The sequence below is a fragment of the Symphalangus syndactylus genome, chromosome 1 (genome assembly GCF_028878055.3).
Source record: "Symphalangus syndactylus isolate Jambi chromosome 1, NHGRI_mSymSyn1-v2.1_pri, whole genome shotgun sequence".
NCBI classification, from domain to species: Eukaryota; Metazoa; Chordata; class Mammalia; order Primates; family Hylobatidae; genus Symphalangus; species Symphalangus syndactylus.
The window spans coordinates 142589649-142613446 of record NC_072423.2 but is presented as its reverse complement, the minus strand read 5'-3'; the positions used below and the strand labels follow the sequence as shown (position 1 = coordinate 142613446).

At 37.7% G+C, this 23798-nt stretch overlaps 1 protein-coding gene across 21 annotated transcripts in view; it reads right to left on the bottom strand.

The window, feature by feature from the left end:
- The window catches only part of PSD3 (pleckstrin and Sec7 domain containing 3), a 555378-nt gene that overhangs the window by 237026 nt on the left and 294554 nt on the right, over positions 1-23798 (bottom strand). The window lies entirely within an intron of this gene.

The following is a 23798-nucleotide window of genomic DNA, read 5'->3' as shown; positions in this document are numbered from 1 at the left end:
ATCCAGGAGGCAGAGGTTGCAGTGAGTCGAGACTGCCCTACTGCACTCCAGCCTGGGTGACAGAGTGCAACTGTATCTCAAAAAACAAAAACAAACCAAACACAAGTTTATACAAACATACATACAATTTTAGTGCACTAAAAACATAGTTTACTATGCTTTTCAAATTCTCATTAAATATAAATGGCAAACTTATACCAAAAAATTATAACGTAGAAAAAAATTTGAAAAAACCGATGCTACGTTTATACAATATGTAATAGAGTTTTTAATGAAAAACATGGGTAAAAACTGACATTTCTGAGCTGAACTCAGATAGCTGTTTATGCATGTATTTGTGTTACCTACATACTATCAAGACCTGTGAAGGATCTGAGATTCACACTACTTTCAAGCTAACAAGTTAGCCTGTCACAAGCTAATAAATGCTGGCAGAGGAAAAAAAGTCTCCTGGGTGAGAGACAAAGTATTCATTACTTACAACAACAGGGGCAGCCAGAATATCAACATTATCTTGTGACCACTAGGCTCTAGTTCCCCAAGTCCCAAATACCACAGAGCAACTTGAACAGGGCCACAGGCCACCTGCACACGCAATGTGTTGCGTCACAGGAGAGAAACCCTAACCTTCAGGAGGTGGAATCTTTAATCATGGGAAATATGCCTATCCCTCTGCACTAGCGGGAGACGCCAGCTCTACCTTCCAGGGAGATATGCAAACCTGACCGCTGCTGTGAAGTCACTACAGCATCTTCCAAAGCTACTCACTGTATATAGAAATAATCTTGAAAAGATAGTCAAGAACAAAGGCAGCCACAGCTTCTGTTCACAAAACATACAGGAAAGGGTGAGACCCATGGAAAATTATCTCCCAGCATGTCTCCAAGCTGGTTTAAGGACAATAAAGTTTAACAAAAGGAAATTGCATTAATAAAGTAATTAGAAAATCCAAACTACAAAAAGAGCAAAGATATAAACAAACTAAGAAAACTAACAAAATTGCTTTCACAGAGAATCACCTCTTATTCTAGTTCCAAACAACTAGTAGAAGCTGCCAGCTGTGGAGGATTCTTAGGTTCCATATAGACAGCAAGATACATCTGTCACAAGTGCAGGAGAGTAACACAGAGCACAGACAAGTGTCACAGGTATCATCTCTAGCAAAATGTAGTCCAAACGAACACAAAGTGTACCAACATCAAAATATACCTGTGGCTGGGCACGGTGGCTCAAGCCTGTAATCCCAGCACTTTGGGAGGCCGAGGCGGGTAGATCACGAGATCAGGAGTTCAAGACCAGCCTGGCCAAATGGTGAAATCCCGTCTCTACTAAAAATACAAAAATTGGCCGGGTGTGGTGGCAGGCCTGTAATCCCAGCTACTAGGGAGGCTGAGGCAGGAGAATTGCTTGAACCCGGGAGGTGGAAGTTGCAGTGAGCAGAGATCGTGCACTGCACTCTAGCCTGGGAAACAAGAGCAAGACTCCGTCTCAAGATAGATAAATAAATAAAAAACAATAAAAATCAACCACCCAAATAAATATACCTGTATACACTACTACTATGCACAAATGTATGCTTTTCAAGGCCATGCTATTCATTTGCAAAAGAATAATAGTAGGGTAGAACAGTACCTACTGAATTCATTTGAATACCTACAGTATTCAAAATGAGAAAGCAGACTTCTGGAGATAGGCTTTAAAAAACTAGCAGAGGCTGGGCGCAGTGGCTCACACCTATAATGCTAGAACTTTGGGAGGCTGAGGCAGGTGGATCACTTGAGATCAGGAGATCAAGACCAGCCTGGACAACATGATGGAATCCCATCTCTACTAAACACACACACACACACACACACACACACACACACACAGTAGCCAGATGTCATGGCAGGTGCCTGTAATCCCAGCTACTCGGGGGGCTGAGGCAGGAGAATCACTTGAACCCAGGAGGTGGAGGTTACAGTAAGCAGAGATTGTGCCACTGCACTCCAGCCTCAGCAATAGAGCGAGAGTCCATTTAAAAATAAATAAATAAATAAAAATAAATATAAAGGAGGCCAGGCATGGAGGTTCATGCCTGTAATCCCAGCACTGCCTGGGAGGCTGAGGCAGGAGGATCACTTGAGCCCGGGAGATCAAGACTAGCCTGGGTAACATCCCTCTCTAGAAACAATATGAAAATTGGCTGGTTGTGAAGGCACGTGCTTTGCGGACCCAGCTACTCTGGAGGCTGAGGTGCAAGGATGGCTTGAGCCCAGGATGTTGACGTTACAGTTAGCCATAATTGTGCCAATGCATTCCAGCCTGGGTGACAGACAAAGACTTTCAGGAAGATGCACAGGCATCGTTTTAAAGGAACACGTATACACAACCTCAAATTCAAAGACAGATTTGCCTGAGAACATACACCTGTGTGCCATAGGAGACATCACTTCCCACGTCCCCTTTCCCAGCCAGCCTTCTCCTGTTTCACAAAATAAAACAATTTGTCCCACTCAAGCTGTCTAAATATTTACAATGACAGTGCTGACATTTTTTTTGTTGCTGTTGTTAAAAACCTTGCCTCTTTCATCAGCAAAGAATGCAGAGTTTGTATCAAACACTGAAAAAAATGGTTTGACAGAAGTGGCTTTGTCACCTAACTTATTTAGTAGATATTTCTCATAAGTTAAACAAATTAAATCTGCAGTTCAATAGTTTTGTTGATAATTAGTTTAAAGCACAGAAAGAAACTTTAATGAAAAATACTGTTTTGCAACAGTATATTGAAGAAGACAATAACTCAATTTTCCCAATCCTTTCTAAATGTATTAGGTCAAACAAGGTGTCTCAAGGTAAAAAATGTAACACATACAATGAACAGTCATTATGATATGCCTTGGCAATGCCTTTTTAGATATGTTCTGAGGAGATGAGTAAACAATGACTAGTAACAAATCCTTTTCCAAGCCAGGTGGTGTTTAATTCTTTGATTTAAATGAAATTAAAGGAAGGTCTAATTTAATTATCAGTTCATCACCAAAACTATTTTTTGATATGTGATCTGCAAAATTCAACTGCTTGTAACATTATCTGCTTTAAATAAATTGTTATTAATAAGCTACTTTGTAAAAGTACACTAAAATATGAGTATAAAAAGGAAAACTTTTCTCTTAAAAAAGTGTGTTAATTTTATTATATGATGATAAAGTATCAACTACTATAACTTTAAAAAAGTATCAGCTTTATTAAAATACAATTCACAGTATATCTTTTGAACCATATAATTCAGTGATTTTTAATAAAGTTGTGCAATCACCATCACTATCTACATTCAGAATATTTACTCCCTAAAGAAACTCCATACCCACCAGCACTTATTCTCCAAATCTCTTCCACCACCCTCACTAGGGATCACCTGGCAACCACAAACCTACATTTTCCTTATACAGATTTGCCTACTCAGGACACTTGAAATAAACAGAATCATACAAAATGTAGCCTTTTATGACTAGCTTCTTTTACTTAACATGTTTTCCAAGTTCATCCATGTTGTTGCATAAATCACTATTTAATGTCCTTTTATTTCTAAATAACATTCCATTGTATGGATATACCAATTGTGTTTCTTCATTTATAAACTGATGAATGTTTAGACTATTTTCTCTTTTTTGCTACTATGAACAATGCTGCTATAAATATTCATGTATAAGTTTTTGTGTAAACATGTTTTCATTCCTCCTGGGCATATATTTAGGAGTGGGATTATTGAGTCCTATGGTAATCTTGTTTATTCATTTAAGGAACTGCCAGACTCATTTCCAAAGTGGCTGCACCATTTCACATTCACACTAGCAGCAAATTAGGGTTCCAATTTCCCTCCAACCTCACAAACACTAACATCTGTCCCTTTTACTTTAGGTATTGTTATGGGTATGAACGGGTATGTTATAGTTTTGGTTTGCATTTCCCTAATGACTAATGACCTTCACCTTTTTTTCATGTGCTAATTAGCCATTTGTATATCTTCTTTAGAGAAAGGCCTGTTAAAATCCTATTTTCCTTTCCCCTTATTGGAACATTTATAATTTTATTATTTAGTTGTAAGACTTCTTTACATATTCTAGATATAATTTCCTTATCAGATATGTACTTTAAAAATATTTTCTCCCATTTTGCAGGTCTTTTCATTTTTTTCCTTTCACTTTCTTGATGATGTCCTTTTGAAGCAGGATATTTCCCTGACTGCTTCATGGGCAGAAATGGGAGTATATGAGCACTGGAGTCAGCCACTCCACTCACTCAAACCTGCTGTGTTCCACCCCTTGCTGGAGGGAGCAAACAGGTGAGTGGGTTCGGCAGCTGGGGTGAATGCCTTTTGGCACCAGCAGGAGTGAACTCTGTACTGGTCCCACAGTAACATCTGGGGAGAGGTGCCAGTGACCCCTGAAGTCCCAGAGGAAGTGTTTGGGTGCTCTTTTAACTTGGCTGTCTGCATATGCATGGCTTAAGTGTTAACAGCTCAGTGGATCCTCTGCCTTTTTGCGTGAGGTGGCTGCCTTCTGCCAGCAAGGGCAAAGGGTCAGTGTGACAGCCTTTTGCAACCACACTTGTGGCACCTGAGCTCTTGACCAGCATCCAGGAGAAATGATGTTGCACAAACAAATTGGAGGATGGTAAATGCAGGAAATTTTATTGCTGATGGAAGTGGCTCTCAGCAGGAAGGGGAGCTGAAAAGGGGACAGAGTGGGAAGGTAAACTCCACTGAAGTCTGGCTGTCTCTGGCCAGATTCTTCTCAGAAGTTATGCTGTCAGACCGTCCCCTCTGAAGTCAAGCCGCTTCTCTCTGACATCCAGCTGTAGTCTCCAATATCCAGCTGCTACTCCTCTCTCTGCTGGCTGAGCCTGGGGCTTTTATGGGCACAGGAATCGGGGGCAGAGCAGGCCAGGGGTGGTTTTGGAAAAGGCAACATTTGAGCAGGAAATCAAGGATGTAAGTTCTCACTTTGGGCCACCATATCAGGCTTTTCAGCTTGAGGCTGCAGCCCTCACTGGGGATCCATCCTCTTCTGCCCAGAATTTCCCTGCCTCCTGTCCCTATCACTTTGAAGCACAAAAGGTTTTTAATTAGGTGAAATCCAGTTTACCTATGTTTTATTTTGTTACTTGTGTATTTTATATCTAAGAAATCATTGCCTAATCCAACATCACAAAGACTTACTCCTAAAAATTTTGTAGCATTAGCTCTTATATTTAGATATTTGACCCATTTTGAGTTCATTTTTGTATGATAGAAAGCAGAGATTCAACTTCATTCTTTTACATGTGGATATTCAGTTGTTACAATATCATTTACTGGAAAGACTACTTTTCCCCACCAAATTGTTTTGAAACTCTTTTTGAAATCAACAGACCATAAATGTAAGGGATTATTTTTAGACACTTGATTACACTGCAATGATCTAGCTGTTGAGCTTTATATCAGCCTAACTCTTGATTACTGAAGCTTTGCACTGAGTTTACCATGCTAACAGTTTTAAGCATTCAGTTCAGTACTGTTTCACATTAGCATATTCACACTGTTGTGGAACAGAATTCCAAAACTTTTTCATCTCACTAATCTCAAACTCTATACCCATTAAAGAGCTCCTCTTTTTCCCTTCATGCCAGCCACTTGTAACCAACATTCTACTTTGTTTATATGAATTTAACAACTTTACTTACCTCAAATAAATGGAATCATATTTTTTCTTTTTGCGACTGGCTTATTTCACTTAGCATAATGTCCTCAAGGTTCATCCATGTTGTAGCATGTGACAGGATTTCTTTCCTTTTTAAGGCTGAACGATTTTCCATTTTATGTAGAGACTACATTTTATTTTTACATAAATCTGTGGATGAACATTTGGTCTGCTTCTACTTCTTGGTTAATGTGAAAAGTGTGGCTATGAACATGGGTGGGCAAGCATCTCTTCAAAATCCAGCTTTACATTTTTAATATATATACATGCAGAAATGAGATTGGTGCATCATATGATAGTTATATTTTTCATTTTTTTGTGGACCCTCCAAGCTATTTTCCATAGTGATTGCACCATTTTACAATTCCTACAACAGTACGTTTCCAATTTCTCTACATCCTTGCCAAAGATATTTTCTATTTTATTGATAGCAATGATCCTAGTGGGTATCAGGTGATACCCAGTTGTAGTTTTTATTTGCATTTCTAGATTAGAGAACATTGAGTATGTTTTCATATGCTTGTGAACACTTCTTTTGTTCTTTTTTTTTTGAGATGGAGTTCTGCTCTCATGGCCCAGGCTGGAATGCAGTGGCACAATTTCTGCTCACTGCGACCTATGCCTCCCAGGTTCAAGCGTTTCTCCTGACTCAGCCTCTCAAGTAGCTGGGATTACAGGTGCCCGCCATCATGCCTGGCTAATTTTTTGTATTTTTAGTAGAGATGGGGTTTCACCATGTTGCGCAGGCTGGTCTCAAACCCTTGACCTCAGGTGATCTGCCCACCTTGGCCTTCCAAAGTGCTGGGATTACAGGCATGAGCCACTGCGCCTGGCCCTTGTGAACATTTCTAGACCATCTTTGGATAAATATCTATTAAAGTATTTTTCCCCTTTTAAAATCAGGATATTTGATTTTTAGATGTGGAAATATAGGAGTTCTTCATACAGTGTGATATTAACTCCTTATAGGTATATAATTTGTAAATATTTTATTCTATTCTGTAGGTTGCCTTTACACACCCCTTTGTTTTAAGGCACAAAAGTTTAAGTTTGATGTAGCCCCATTTTTGCTTTTCTTGCCTGTGCTTTTGGTGTCACAGGGAAGAAACCGCCAGCACATACAACAATGTGATGCTTTTCCCCTGTGTTTTTTTCTCAGGATTTTATAGTTTCAGGATTACATTTAGGTCTTTAAAACACTGAGATAATTTTTATACACTGTGTGATACAAGGGTCCTACTTCTCTTTTTTTGCATGAAGATACTGTATTCACACTACCATTTTTTAAAAAGTCTGACATTTCCCCAATGAGTGGTCTTAGCACTCTTGTTGAAGATTTGAGGATTTGTGCACTCTATTGTATTCCATTAGCCTGTCCTTATGCCAGTTCCACACTATTTTGACTACTGTAGCTTACTAATATGTTTAAAATAACATATGAGTACTGTAACTCTGTTCTTTTTCAAAATGTTCTGATTATTTGGGGTACCTTGAGCTCTCATCTGATTTTTAGAATATTTTCCATCTCTGGGATAAATGTTATTGAGATTTTGATAGTAATTGTGTTGAATCTGTAGATTACTTTGTATATTATAATATATTAAAAAATTAAGTCTTCCAGTCCATGAACATGAAATATTTTCCCATTTATTTGCATCTTATTATTCTGCAGCATGGTTTGATAAGTTTTGAAATGGAGAAATCAGGAGTCCTCCAATTATTTGCCTCTTTTTCTACATTTTGACTATTCTGGGCCCTTTGCATTTCCACATAAATTTCAAGATTTGTCTGTCCATTTCTTTACATACATACACAAAGTGAACTTGGATTTTCACAGTGATTGTGCTGAATCTGAAGATCAGTTTGGAGGGTACTTCAGTCTTAACAATAAAGTTCCAATACAAGACTATAAAATATCTTTCCACTTATACAGTTTCTTTTTTCAGTATTTTATAGTTTCATTTGAACTTATTTTGTTAAATTTATTCTCTAACATCTTGATCTTTTTGATGCTACTGTAAAATTATTTCACTTTTAATGTTCATTGCTAGTATATAGAAATACAATTGTTTTGCAAATGCTCAACTTGTATTTTGCAGCCTTGCAGAACGTCTTTAGTTCTAATAGGTTTTTTCTTTTGTAGAGCCCTGAAGATCCTCTACACACAAGATCAGTTCTCCCATACAGATTCTTTTAGTTATTCCTTTAATTTTGTTTTAAAGACACAAAATATTTTACTATGCTGCATATAAACAGAGTTTTTAAAAACTGAAACATAATAGCTATATATATTTTTAGAGTACATGTGATATCTTCATACATGTATATAACATATAATGATCAGAACAGGGCAAAAGGGACATCCATCACCCCAAAAAATCACCCCTTCTTTGTGTTGGGAACATTTCAATTGCTCTCCACCAGTTATTTTAAGATATACAAATTATTGTTAACTATAGTCACTCTACTGCAGTACTGAACAATACATCGTGTTCCTTCTAACTGTATTTTTGTGCCCGTTAACCTAACACCTGTTTTTTTTTCCTCCAGTTTGAATTTTGACTCAGCAACGCTCATGCCTAGGCCTCTTAATTCTGTCGGTACAGCCTGTTCCTGCTGCTGCTGCTGCTTCTTGGTCTTCAGGTTCTCCCTGTGCTTGTTCAGCCAGTGGCACATGATACAAGTATTCTTGGGCCACAGATCTGGGGGCTAGTATTTCTTGCCCTTGTAAGAACTTCCTGAGGTTTGTTTTCTGAGTTTGGCTAATGACAGTGAGAACACAGGCAACAGATTTGGAAATGACTATAATCTAAGAGAACTGGAATGTCAGGCACCTGTCACTTTGGCAACATACATCTGGGACAGGTCTACCTTCAGGTTGTCCAGCTGTCTTAGCAGCTCCTCTTCCTTCTTGCCTCAAACATCCTGAGCCTTAATCTTGGCTACGGCTGCAAAAGCCACCACCGCTGCCAAATGCCCCGAGGGAAAGAGAAAAGTGTCCATTAATCAACCTTTCAAAATCCTTTCTAAATCTCCTGTGCCCCCTCCTCCTTCTAGCTTCTCGTAACCACCAATCTACTCTCCACCTACATGAAATCTACTTTTTAAGCCTCCACATTTGAGAAGGAACATATGGTATTTGTCGTTCTGGGCCAGTTTACTTCACTTAACATAATGACCTCTGTGTTCCATCCACATTGCTACAAATAACATAATTTCATCATTTTCTATGGCTGACTAATATTCCACTTATATCTGTGTACCACATTTTCTATATCCATTCATCTATAAATTAACATTTAGGTGAATTCCATATCTTGGCTAATGTGAATAGTACTACAATAAACATGGGAGTGCAGACATTTCTTGAATATACTGACTTCCTTTCTTTTAAATATATACCAAGCAGTGGGAATGCAGAGTCATATGGTAGTTCTACAGTTTTTCAATGAGCATTCACATTCTTTTTCATACTGTCTTTTTCAGAGAGTGTACGAGTTTCCCTTTCTTTTCATCCTGGCCAGCACTCATTGTTTATCGTCTTTTTGATAAAAACCACTTTAACTAGGGTAAAATATCTCACTGTGGTTTTGATTTGCATTTCCCTGTAACATTGAACATCTATTCATGTATCTGTTGGCCATTTCTATGTCTTCTTTTGAGAAATACCTATTCAATAAAAATTCTTGCCCATTTTAAAATAGAGTTATTTGACCATTTGCTGTTGAGTTACTTATATATTCTGGTTATTAATCCCTTTTCAAATGTATAGCTCAAAAATATCTTCTACCATTCTGTAGCTTGTACCTTCACTTTGTTGATTATTTCCTTTACTGGGCAGAAGGGTTTTAGCTTGATGGGACACCGCATCTAAATATTTCAGCATTTGTTGCTCATAATTTAGAGGTCTTCCCCTCCCCCGCCGACCCCCTACAAAATCTTTATTCATCCCAACATTGTAAAGTGTTTCCCCAATCTTTTCTTCTAGTAGTTTCATATTTTTAGGTCTTACGTTCAACTCTCTAATCCAAGTTGAGGTGATTTTTGTAAATTGTGAAAGAGTCTAGTTTGATTCTTCTTCATAAGCATATCCAGTTTTCTGAGCACCATTTATTGAAGAAACTCCCCATTCCTCAAAGTATGTTCTTGGAGGCTTTGTCAAAACTAAGTTGGCTATAAATGCGTGGATTTCTAGGTTTCTCTATTCTGTTCCACTGACCAATGTGTCTATTTCCATGCCAGTACCATACTATGTTGGTTACCATGGCTATATATATATAGAAATAAAATGTATAAATATATATGGTATAAAATATATATATAAAATATATAAACATATATAGTATAAAATATATATCTAAATATCTATCTATACATATGTATATATATATATATAATTTTTTTTTGTTTTTGAGACGGAGTCTCAATCTCTTGCCCAGGCTGGAGTGCAGTGGCACAATCTCGGCTCACTGCAACCTACACCTCCTAGGTTCAAGCAATTCTTCTGCCTCAGCCTCCCAAGTTGCTGGGACTACAGACCACCATACCCGGCTAATTTTTCTATTTTTAGTAGAGACACGGTTTCACCATATTGGCCAGGCTGGTCTCGAACTCCTGACCTCGTGATCTGCTCGCTCTGGCCTCCCAAAGTGCTAGGATTGCAGGTGTGAGTCACCTCATCTGGCCTGGTTCTTCTTTAAATGTCTGACAGAACTGAGCAGTGAAACTGTCAGATCATGAGCTTCCCTGTGACAGGAGACCATTTTATTAGTGCTTTGATCTCTCATTATTCATTACCGGTCTGTTCAAGTTTTTTCTTTCTTCAAAGTTCCCGATGAACTTCGTGGTTCTTGAATCTTCTTCGTAGTTTGTAGGTTTCCAAAAATACCTCCACTTCTTGTTTTTCCAAGTAGTTGCGGAATACTTCTTCATAATAGTCTCTAATGATTTTGTGTTTCTTTGTATTTCTGCGGTATCAGTAGTTACGTCTCCTCTTTTGTTTCTGATTTTATTGATTTTGGTCTTTTTTCTTAGACTAGCAAAAAGTTTGTCAATTTTGCCTTTTTTTTTTTTTTGACACGGAGTCTCGCTCTATTGCCCAGACTGGAGTGCAGTGGAATGATCTTGGTTCACTGAAACCTCTGCCTCCTGAGTTCAAGCAATTCTTCTGCCTCAGCTTCCTGGGTAGCTGGGACTACAGCCTTGCGCCACCACGCCCAGCTAATTTTTGTATTTTTAGTAGAGACAGGGTTTCACCATGTTGGCCAGGATGGTCTCGACCTCCTGACCTCCTGATCCGCCCACCTCGGCCTCCCAAAGTGCTGGGATTACAGGTGTGAGCCACTGTGCCTTGCCAATTTTGCCTATGTTTTAAAAAACCCAACTTTTCATTTTTGTTGACCTTTTAAATCGTTTCTTAAAATCTGAACTTCACTGTTTATGCTCTCACCTTTATTGTTTTCTTCCACTAATGTTGAGTTTTTTCCCCGTGCTTTTCTAGTTCTTTACAGTGTTTCATTACATTGTTTATCTGAAATCTAAGTTTAAGAAAACATTGATACATAGTAATACATATTTATGGGGTACATATGATATTTTGAAATATGCATGTAATGTGTAATAGTCAAATCAGGATATTTTGGATACCCATCACTTCAAACATTTACTACTTCTTTGTGTTGGGATCATTTCAAATCTTCTAGCTATTTTGAAATATTCAATAATTATGAACTATATTCATCCTCTGGTGGTATGAAACAATAGGACTTATTCCTTCTATCTCACTATGTTTTGATTAACCTCCCTTTATCCCACCACCACCACTATCCACAGCCTCTGGTAAATATCATTTTACTCTCTGCGTCCATGATATCAACTTTTTAAACTCCCATATGAGGGACAGCATACAATATGTGTCTTTCAATGCCTGACTTATTTCACTTAATATAATGAAATGCAATTTCATCCACGTTACCGTAAATGCCAAGATTTCATTTTAATGGAAGAGTAATATTCTATTATGTATATGTGTTACATTTTCTTTGTGTATTCATAAGCTGATGGACACAGATTAATTCCACATCTTGGCTATCAAGAATAGTACTGTAGTAAGTACAGGGACGCCCTATAATTCTGACACTAATTTACTTCCATTTGGATAAAAACATAGTAGTGGGGTTGCTGGATCGAATGTAATTACTCCTGGGTTAAATTTATTCCTAGGTTTTTTCTTTTGTAGCTGTTATAAATGGGATTACTTTCCTAATTTCTTTTTCAACTAGTTCATTATTAGAGAATAGATACGCTACTGAGTTGTGTACACTGATTTTTTACCTTGAAACTTTACTGAGTTCATCTATCAGATCTAAGAGTTTTAGGTAGAGTCTTTAGGTGCTTCTATATATAAGATCATGTTATCTGAAAAAGGGACAATTTGAATTCCCCTTTTCAAATGTGGATGCATTTCTTTTGCCTGGTTACTCTGGCTAGGACTTCCAGTACTATGTTGAATATGAGTGGTAAAGGTGAGCATCCTTATCTTGTTTTAGTTCTTAGAAGAAAGGATTTCAGTCCTGCCTCAGTATGTAGTTAGCTGCAGCTTTGTCATACATGGCGTTTACTATGATGTGTTCTTTCTATGTCTAATTTATGGAGTTTATTATGAAGGGATGTTGAATTTTATGAAACCTTTTTTTGTATTTGAGATGCAACAATATATAATCATATTAAAATATAATTTTTGACCTTTTTGTGATGTATCATGTTTATTGATTTACATATAATGAACCATCCTACCATCCCTGGAATAAAACCCACTTGATCACAGTGAATGATATTTTTATTGATTTGTTAGATGTGGTGTGCTGGTATTTTGCTGAGGATTTTTGCATCTAAGTTTGTCAGGAGTACTGGCCTATAGCGTTTTTTATTGTATCCTTATCTGGTTTTGGCATCAAGGTAATCCTGGCCTCATGGAAGAAGCTAGGAAACAACCTCTCCTTTCCAATTTTTCGGAATAGTTTGAGGAGAACTGATGTTAGATCTTCTTTGTAAGTTTGCAGCATTCAGCACTAAAAATCTCCTGGGCTCAAGCTTTTCTCTGTTCGAAGACATTTTATTACTGACTCAGTTTCATTACTCATTATCGGGCTGTTCAGGTGTTCTATTTCTTCATGGCCAAATATTGGTAGTTTTCTCATGTCCAGCAATGTATCGGTTTCCCGTAGGTTCCAATTTGTTCAGACAGTTGTTCACAATAGTCTCTAACAATCTTCTATTTTTGTGGGATATAAGTTTTACTGTCTCCTTTTTTGGCTGGGATTTTATTTGTGTCTTCTCTTTTTATCTTGGTTAGTCTATCCAGCAATTTACGAATTTTGTTTATTCTGTCAAAAAAAAATCCAAATCTTCATTTCATTGACCCTTTGTATAGCCTTTTTTTTTCACCTCTAATTTAGTTCTGCTCTGACTTTATTATTTCCTGCTATTAATTTTGTATGTGGTTTGTTCTTGCTTTTCTAGTTCCTTGAGGCGCATCAATAGGATAAAATCTTTCTACTTTCTTCATGTAAGTATTTCTTGCTATTAAACATCCTTTTATCATGGCTTTTGCTGTATCCCACATATTTTGATATGTTGTGTTTCCATTTTCATTTGTTTCAAGAAACTTTTTGTTTCGTATTTCTCCTTAAATCCAATGGTGGCTCATAATTGTGGCTTAATTTCCTCGTATTTGTACAATTTCCAAAGTTCTCATTGTTGATTTCTAGTTTTCTTCCACTGTGGTCTGAGAAGATAAGTGATATTATTTCTATTTTTTTAATCGTTGAGACTAATTTTGTTGTACAACAAATAGTCTAGCCTCAAGAATGTCCCATGTGGTAAGAATATGTATTCTGTAGCTGTTGGACAATATGTTCTGTAAATGCCTGTCAAGCACATTTGATCTAAAAAGAAGTTTAAATTTGATGTCTCTTTGTTGATGACTTGGCTAGATGATCAGTCCAAGGCTGAGAGTCGGTTGTTGAAGACACCTAACCTGATTTTATTGGAGTCAGTCTCTCCCTTTAGATCCAGTAATGTTTGCTTTCTATATCTGCATGCTCCAGTGTTGGGTGCACGAATATTTAGAATTGTTTTATCTTCTTGCTGAATTGGTCCCTCCATCATTATAGAACTACCTTCTTTGCCACTTTTTGACTTAAAGTCTATTTTATCTGATATTAATGTAGCTACTCATGCTTGCTTTTGGTTTCTGTTTGCATGGATTATCTTTTTCCATCCCTTCACTTAGAGTCTATGTGTCTTTACCAGTAAAGTCAGTTTTTTATAGGCAGTATATAGTTAATTCATTTTTTTTGTTGTTTTTCTATTCAGCCAATCTATATTTTTTAAGTGGGGAATTTAAACTGCTTACATTCAAGGTTATTATTCAGTACTTAATTCCTGTCATTTTGTGAATTATTTTTTGGTTTTGCATATCCTCTCATCCTGTTCTCCTCTTATCATTGTAGTTTGCTGGTTTTCTGTAGCAGTAACACTTGACTCCTTTATTTTATTTATATATTTATTTTTTGTGTGTGTGAGACCGAGTCGCGCTGTGTCATGCAGGCTGGAGTGCGCAGTGGTGTGATCTCGGCCCACTGCAAGCTCTGCCTCTTGGGTTCACACCATTCTCCTGCCTCAGCCTCCCAAGTAACTGGGACTACAGGTGCCCACCCACCAAGCCTGGCTAATTTTTTTGTATTTGTAGTAGAGACGGCGTTTCACCATGTTAGCCAGAATGGTCTCAATCTCCTGACCTCATGATCCACCTGCCTTGACCTCCGAAAGTGCTGGGATTACAGGCATGAGCCACTGCGCCCGGCTGAGAGTTTCATACTTTTATGTATTTTGATTATGACAGATATCATCCTTTATCTTCTAAATGCAGGGCTCCCTTGAGCACTTCTTGTAAGGTCAGCAGAGTAGTGATGAACTTCAATTTTTCCTTGCTTTGGAAAGCATTTATTCTCCTTCATTTTTTATATCTTCCCCAGGTATAATATTCTTGGCTGACAGTCGTGTTTTTTTGTTTGTTTTGCTTTTCACCACTTTGGATTTATCATTTCATTTACTCCTGGACTGTAGTGGCCAAACTAATTCCATCCACCACGTTGGTTTCTCATTAACTCCAGTCACAAGAAGGCCTCTAAGATTTCCAGTTTATTTTTACTTGTTTAAGAGCACGTACTTACCATAAATCCCATTCCTAGGTCAAAACAACGTAAATGTTATTGTACTTGCTATAAACAATGCCCTTAAGCAGTTGTCCTACGTAGTCCTTCTGATGCATGCATACCCTATTTCTATGGCATATAAGCCCTAGGTCTTGGGAGTAAAGGCACAGGGATCCACCATCTTTGTCTCTTGAGGTACCTCCCAAGACACAATCCCTATTAAATGTTCCCAAGGCCCTATTAAATGTTTTTAAGAAGCTCAATTTGTCAGCCTCTTTCTTTGGCCTCTCATATTCCTTGAACTTTGGGGGTAGGGTTGTATAGACCTTTTCACCATGGAACATGGCCTGTAAGGTTTCTGCTAAGAAATTTGCCATTAGTGTGATAGGAATACTCTTCCATGTGACTTGACCCCTTTGCTGTATTTAGAATTCTCTTTTTCTTGGACTTTTAATAGTTCAACTATAAAGTGGCATGGAGAAGACCTTTTAGGGTAGAATATATTTGAAGATCTTTGAGCTTTGTATGTCTAGATGTCTGTATCTCTTCCAAGACTTGAGAAGTTTTTACCTGTTATTTCGTTAAATAGGTTTTCTATGCCATTACCCATCTGTTCTCTTCCAGGAAAACTGAAAATTCCAATATTTCATCATTGTATGTGTTACATAAGCTTTCTTAGTTTTTTTTTTTAGTTTTATCTGCTCAGGTTATTTCAAAAGACCTGTCTTCAAGTTTACAAATTCTTCTGCTTGATCTAGAGTCTGTTGTTGAAACTTATGATTATATTTTTTATTTTACTCTTTGAATTCTTCAGTTTCAGGATTTCTATTTAACTTCTTTCTGACATCTTTGTTGAATTTCTCATACAGATGGTGAAATGTTTCATTGCATTGTTCATCTGTTTTCTGTAGTACCTGGGTTTTCAGAAATATTTTGAATTCGTTTTCAGGTATTTCATAATTTTTTTTTTAATGTTGGCATCTGCTGCTGGAGAATTATTGTGTTCCTTTGAAGGTTTCATGCTTCCTTGATTTCTCATGTTTCTTGGGTCCTTACATTTATATCTATGCATCTGGTGTAACATTTGCTTCATCCAACTCTATGGATTGGGTTTTGAAGGGAAAGACATTTTTTTCTATAGAGCTATCTATAGTGTTGTTTGGGTAAGGCGTTTTGGCTTCGATTCTGGGTGGGAGAAGCAGTGCAGTCTCCATATGACTTCTTTGACTATCTTTAGCATCAGTGGTGTCTATGAGTTCCTCAGTGGATAAAGCTGTGGCTTTTAGTAAAGGCTGTAGTGAGGCTTTGCTAGTGAAAGGGACACCAGGCAGGCCAGTTCTTAGGCAACAATGATGGCAACTCTGGGATGGATATGCAGGACCTCAGTCAACACATGTGGATATTGGTAAAAGCAGGTCAGGCGGACCAATCCTTGGCCTTCGAGTGGATTGTCTGTGTGCTAGCAGTGGCAACAATGGGCTGAGTGAATGGGTCCTCGGCCCTTAGCTAGTATGCATAATGTCTGCAGCTGCAACAGCAGCAGAGGGCTAACTTGGGGCCCCAAGATACAGCTTTGGGTGCCAGCAGTGAAGGTACAAGCGGCCTAGTGGCCATCACCGAGCCTCCAAGTGGCACGCAGGTGGGTGGCACATGGCTGTAGGCAGGGCAGTGGCAGTCTCACTTGGTCATGCTATATAATCCTTTTTATATTTTGTTGAATTAGTTTTGTTTTTGAATGCAAGAAATATTCATAAGGGATATCCTTATCACGACTTGTCTCATTTTGCTATCAGCGTAATAGTGCCCTCATAGAATTATTTGAAAAGTGTTCCTCTCTTTTTCTGAAGGGTGTAAAAAAACTGATGTTAAAACTTCTTTAAATGTCGATGCAATTCACAAGTAAAGCCATGTGATCTTAGGCTTTTCTTTGTAGGAAGTTTTCTGATTTCTAAACTCTTCACTTGCTAAGGATCTATCCAGGTTTTGTTTCCTTTTGAGTTTCAGTTGTTTTTACCTTTCTAACAATTTGTTCATTTCATCTAGGTTATCTAGTTGGACAATATTCATTTACAGTATTTATTTCCATAAGGCCAATAGTAATGCCCTCTTCATTACTGATTTTAGTAATTTGAGGGTTCTTTTATTCATGGTCAGTCTAACTAAACTTTTGTCAGTTGTTGATCTTTTCAAAAAATAAGCTTCTGATTTCATTGCTTTTTCTCTATTACTCTTCTATTCTCTATTTAATTCGTCTTTGTTCTGATTATTCTTTCCCTTCTTTGGAATGAGTTTGCTTTTGTTTCTTTCATTAGATTAGATTGTACATTTGACATTTTTCTAAAATACATCAATTTAGAGCAATAAGTTTGCAATTTGGCAATTCATCAGCTGTATACCATAAGTTTTTTATGTTGTATTTTCATTTTGCTTTTTTTGTTGTTGTTGTGATGTAGTCTCGCTCTGTTGCCCAGGCTGGAGTGCACTGGCATGATCTCAGCTCGCTGCAACCTCTGTCTCCTGGGTCAAGTGATTTTCTCAAATCAGCCACTCAAGAAACTGGGACGATAGGTGCATGCCACCATGCCTGGCTAATTTTTTGTATTCTGAAATAGAGATGGCATTTCACTATGTTGGCCAGGCTGACCTCGAACTCCTGACCTTGAGTGATTTGCCTGCCTCGGCCTCCCAAACTGCTGGCGTGATCCACTGCAACCAGCCAACATATTTTTATTTTCATCACTATCTTTTAGTTCCTCTTGTAAATTTTTTTGGACCTATTGGTGGTTTAGGAGTATATTGTATGACTACCATAAATTTCCTTTAATTGATTTCTAATATCATTCTATTATGTCCAGAAACATGTTTTGTACGTTTCCAATCCCTTTTTGCGACTTTTGTCCTATCCTTGAGCATTTTTCATGTACACTTTAAAGATTACTCTCCTGTCGTTAGGTATCTGTTAGATCTAGTTGGTTTTTATGTTGTTCTAGTCTATTTCCTTGTTGATATCCTGTGTGGTGATTCTAAGCATTATTTAATATACGGTGCTAATTTCTCAATAAAACAACTTCTCCCTCCAATTCTGTCCATTGTTCTTTCATGGCTTATTATGTGTTCAGAAGGAATAAGACTTTTTCCCTACACTCATACACCACTCAACACAACAGTCACTGAAGTATGTGGGGGTTTCTCCACATACACAATCAATTCTCCAGCAGACACTAGTTGGGTGTTTTATAATTCAATTATAACACTATGTATCTGCTGATTTCATGACATCACACAGGTTAAGGGCTCAGTCCTACAAGATAACCCCAAGTTTCGGATGTCAATTGGTAGCAGTGGGTTGTCAATTATACTTCTCACCAATCAGCTATAAATGGGGGTTTGCAGGATCATCTATCTGGGTTTAATTTACTAGGAGGGCTTGCAGAACTCAGGGAAACATTTATCCCTTTAATATCAAAGATATTGCAAAGGATATAGATAAACAGTGAGATAAAGAGATACACGGAGTGAGGTCTGAAAAGGTCCTAAGTGTTGGGGCTTCTGTCCCTGTGATGTTGGGATGCCCACCTTCCAAGCACATAGATGTACTTGCCAACCTCGAAGCTCTCCAAACCCCATACTTTGGGTTTTTACAGAGGCCTTATAACACAGACATGGCTGATTAAATCAATGGCCAGTGGTATCAACTAAATCTTCACCCTATTCTTGCTCTCTGGAGGTGGAGTGTGTGCGGAAGGAGGGGAGGCTGAAAATTCCAACCCTCTCATCACATGGTTGTTTCCCCTAACAACCTGTCCCCTTGCTGAGCTTATCTAGGAGCTCACCAAGGCTTGCCTCATTACAATAAACGATGCTCCTATCATTCATCCAAGGCATGTACGAGCCCTGTGTCAGAACTCCTATCACTCAGGAGGTCCATTTCTAGAACCAGGAGCAGAGACCAACTCTGTATTTCTTATTTATCATAGTATCACTGGGGCTTATATTGATTGGAAGTGTTTATCACCTTGATGAACTGACCCTTATTATAAAATGTTCTTCCTTGTTTCTCGGAAAAAATACCTTACCTAGACCTTCTGGATAGCTTGCCTCAGATTCTATATTAGCACGTGCTGCCCCACCAAGCATTTTATGTTATGAAGACACTTTCTTTCCTAAAACTTCATGAACCAAGTCCTCCCAGCTTCAAACTTTTCTTCTGCAGCTTCCTCATCTCTCTCAACCTTCATAGAAAAGATTAAGGGCCTTGCTCTGGATTAGGTTTTGGTGTAAGGGAATACTGAGGCTGGTTGGATACCCTATCTACACCACTAAAACTTGCTCTGTGTCAGTAACAAGGCTGTTTTGCTTTCTTATTCTTGTCATCACTGGAATGGCACTTTTAATTTCCTTCAAGAACTTTTCCTTTACATTACAACTTTATTAACTGTTTGGTGCAAGAGGCCCAGCTTCTGGCCTATCTCAGCCTCACTAAACTTATTATTTCTAGGTTTTGATTAAAAGCGAGACGTATGAAACTCTTTTACTTGAACACCTACAGGCCATTCTAAGGCTATTAATTGGCCTAATTTCAACACTGTTGTGTCTCAGGAAATAGGGAGGCCTGAGGAGAGAGAGATGGGGGAATGGCCAGCCTTTGGCGCACTCAAAATATATATATTTATCAATTAAGTCTGCCGTCTTATATGGGGATGGTTCATTGAAAAATGGCACTGACAGACTCGCTTGACGCAGGGTTCCACCAACCTTCACTTTGTTAGGAAAAATGTTCAGTAACTGCAAAGCGTAATAAAGCAAAGGATAATAAAATGAGATACATCTATACTTCAACTTACAATAAAAAGTTTCCCTGTGGTCCCAGCTGCTCGGGAGGGGAGAGTGAGGCAGGAGAATAACGTGAACTTGGCAGGCGGAGCTTACAGTGAGCTGAGATCGCGCCACTGCACTCCAGCCTGGGCGACAGAGCGAGACTCCGTCTCAGAAAAAAAATTTCCAAATTTAAACTTGAAGAAAAGATACTATTTTTAAAAAATTCTTTTGGGAGATTCATGCACAAGATATTTAAAGGCTACAGAGTCAAAAGTGTTTTTTCAGGATACCATTAATTTCTACTTCAAGGAATTATTAAAAACATCATTTAAGTAATAATTGTCATATTTCATAACATTTTAAAACAGTAAAGTCCATGAAGCTATTTTGGTCTATGAAATCATACCTCATCCTAAATTCAGATTTACTTTAACTGCTTATTTGGCAGTGCCTTCTGTCCAATTTCAACAGTGACCCTACCATTATCTATGTCAGCACAAAGATACCAATTTTACTCACGTGGACTTTGAAACAGCCATTAGGAAAAATAGCAGTTAGGTGGGCAAGATGGATATATAGATTCAGACCAACAAAAGCCAACTCAAATACTTGGAGTCCTACGCACTAAGCAAGTATTAGTACAATCATCCAATAGACTGTACCTTAATTTCCTTACCGGTTCAGAGAACAAAGATAATGTGGTTTTCTATGTGTTAAAAATGTCCAACAATTCGAATGCTTGACTAGCTGAAGCTGCTTTTATCTGTTTATTGTGCTCCTCTGACTCACTGATAATTCTTCTAGGCAAGAATTATTAGGAACAAAAGGTGAGGAGTCAGATCAGTCCATTTTGCTGTTTACTGGCACATATTTAAATACCTTCCTTCCCCTCAGGCCTTTATACCATTTCCATAGGGAGTAAAAGTAAAATGAAGTCTTTGTCATCGAGAAATACTCCTCATGATGTCTGGATTTTTTTCTCCTTGTCATGTACCAAGCCGTCTCAATTATTTTAAAATACTATTATTCAGACAAACACTACCCAATGAATACAGCGAATTCTAATCAGTGATTTTGGGTCTCAAGGATTCATAAGTAACCAAGAGAAGTTCATACACTATCACAGTTCCATTCATTTTCTTCCCAGATTAGTTTTGGATAACTTTGCATAAAAGTAGTTCTGCTCTGAAACAAATGTTGACCAGTTGCTTGCCAATAAAGTACTTTAATAATACTTTTTCATATTTTAAATTTCTTCCCATTAAATCAATAAAGCATGGAGATTTGAAAATGCCTCCTGATGCATTGAGAGGTATAGAAATGGTACCTTGAAATCAATACATTTTCTATCAAAACAGAAGCAACTAAAGATGAAGCTCTGGATCATTACCTTTAAAATCAGTAGGCATTTTAATCAAACTTAAAAAATATCAAATTACAAAATAGATGACCAAGTGGAAAATTAAAAAAAAATTCTACTTGGAACCCCAAAATTCCAGGCAGGCCCAATTCTTAAATATTTGGCTAATCAATGTATCATCCTTAATGGGAGCAAATATTAATCAAAAGTCAGAATACTCTCTATATAAGAGGCTTACGTCATCCCGCAACAATTTAAGGCTATTCTCTGCAGTGACAATATTACCATTTTCAAATGCTTTCTTACGATAAAAAGATGTTTTCTCTGTTTGTTCATTTAAAGATACATTAAATACCCTTTAGAGCAAAGTTCCTTGATAAATTTATCATTTCTGGAAAAACTTATCCTCAATATGTTTAACATTCCCATAAACAATTTTTAGTAAAGAATTTGGGGAAACAAGTGTCCAAGCTCTAGCAGGTTTCATGAACTAAGGGAAAGAGTCCAAAAAAGACAAATTCTGTAAATTTCCGTAAAGGATCAGAGAGTAAATATTTTAGGCTTTGCAAGTCATATATTCTGTTACAGTTATTCAACACTATAATTGGTGTGAAGATGTAAACAACTGAGTATGGCTATTCACAGTAACACTGATTTACAGAAACAAGCCCCAGACGGATTTTGCCTATGAGTCATAACTTGTCTACCCCTTGTCTAAAAGAAAACCAGAAGGAAGTGGTATTGGTACTGAGGACAACATTGTGAGTGAGCAAGGAAACAGGTTAGGCATCCTGATGTATTCCATTCTCCAAATGCAGGTTTTTGCTTTGTTAAAATAAAGGGCACTCTCCCCCGACCGTAAGAGAGAAGCAGCTCCCAACTTCTGTTGCAATAATGAGAGCAAAGGGGAAAGTGAAGATGGAGAATTTCATTCGTATCAGGAGCAGCTAGAAACCGTATACAAGCTCCAGCACCAAACTCAGCAAGCAGGTGACCAAATCTTTGAGCGTGCCATCCCTGGCAATCTGGGCAATGTAACCTTCTACAAAGCTCTGACCATCGCCTAACTTAAAATCAGCCCTAGGAGAGCTGCGAATAGGCCAGCTGTGTCAATCAGGTATTCACTAGGAAAGCTGACAACAGCATATACTCTGATCCAGAGGTTGAAGAATTAAGCACAATGATTCTAAAATTCTTCATTTTTGATAGTGTCAGGTCTGGACGCTTTGTGGAAAACGTGCTTTCGGAGAAACTAAAAGCCCTCATCATCCACTGGTAAAATCTGGCTTCATAAATCTCAGGATATTAAAAACACAGCAGGCATACTCTCCCATATGACAATTCCACGTCCTCCAACCTGTTACAATAAATGGTGGAAAGGCATACTACTGATTTGGTAATTACTTCAGTTATGTGGCTTTGCTGAAAGCTCCTATTTTGCTTTTATTTTGTATGCTTTGCTATCAAATAAGTTTGATTATGCCATGCTGCCCTCAGGTGTCCATTTCTTTTTAAATGTATGATTGGTGGGCAAAGGAGGACCCTTCATAAATTTTAAAACCAGGACTACAGTGGATATTCAATGTGCTCTTTCATAAACCCTAATCACAGAGCTCATTTAAGAGCTAAAAGCTCAACATTTAGGAATATCTGACATGTCACTGGGACTTTTCCCACCTGTCCTATAATATCCTGCCTTTGAAAAAGGAACCACAGTGGTAAAAAGGAAAAAAGGAACTAAAAATAGTACCTCAGCACAGTGGTTCTCAAAGTGTTTCAGAGATACTGTTCCAGATGTCCATGAGGTCAACCCTATTTTTATAGTAACACTAAAAACATTTTTTTCATTCTCTCAAATATACAGTAGTTTTCTAGAAGATACATGACTTCTGATACACTGCAACCAACTATAAACAAAAACAGATATGAGAATCTAGCCATATTTTACTAAGCCAAATATAAAAAGATTAGCAACAATTTTAAGTGCTATTCTTTAATATATTTCTCACTTAGGAAAGTATAACTATTATTCATAAATGTGTTATTCACTTAGTAGGTTTTTAATGATTTAATGCAATTTAAAAATCTTAGTTTCAGTTCCAGATAAATATTAATATGTAAACAAAAGATTTCGGGGGTTCTCAAAAATTTTAAGAGTATAAAGCTATCCTGGGACCAAAAAGTTCGAGAATATTGAAATATCAGACTTCTATTGATATTTCATGGAAAGCACTTCCCCTAAAATTTGAGAAGATAAACACACCTAACTCACTGTCAAATTACAAAGACTAACCAAACAATTTTTAACTTGATTGCTGTAGCAGGACAGGCATTAAAGTAAGCAACAGGATTGGAAACAAGAGTCAGGGGTTTCAGCAACCCTCATCCTCACTCCTCCCTCCTTCCTCCACAATCCATTTGCAGGAAGTAAGAAAGAGCGAAACTGACTTAGAATTTGACCTGCTTTCCTTGATCACCTTCTATAACAGAACAGTGCCAATGTAAAAAGCTTACAATGATAAGAAGACTGAATAATGTATAAGTTAGATAACATGAGATCCCTCAATGAGCCCCACTGACACAACTGATTAAACCTACCCTGAGGTATTTTCCCTATATAAACCTGTTCTAAAAAAAGCAAAATTACCAAAAGTGGGAGGCTAGAGGGTGGGGAAAGGGGAC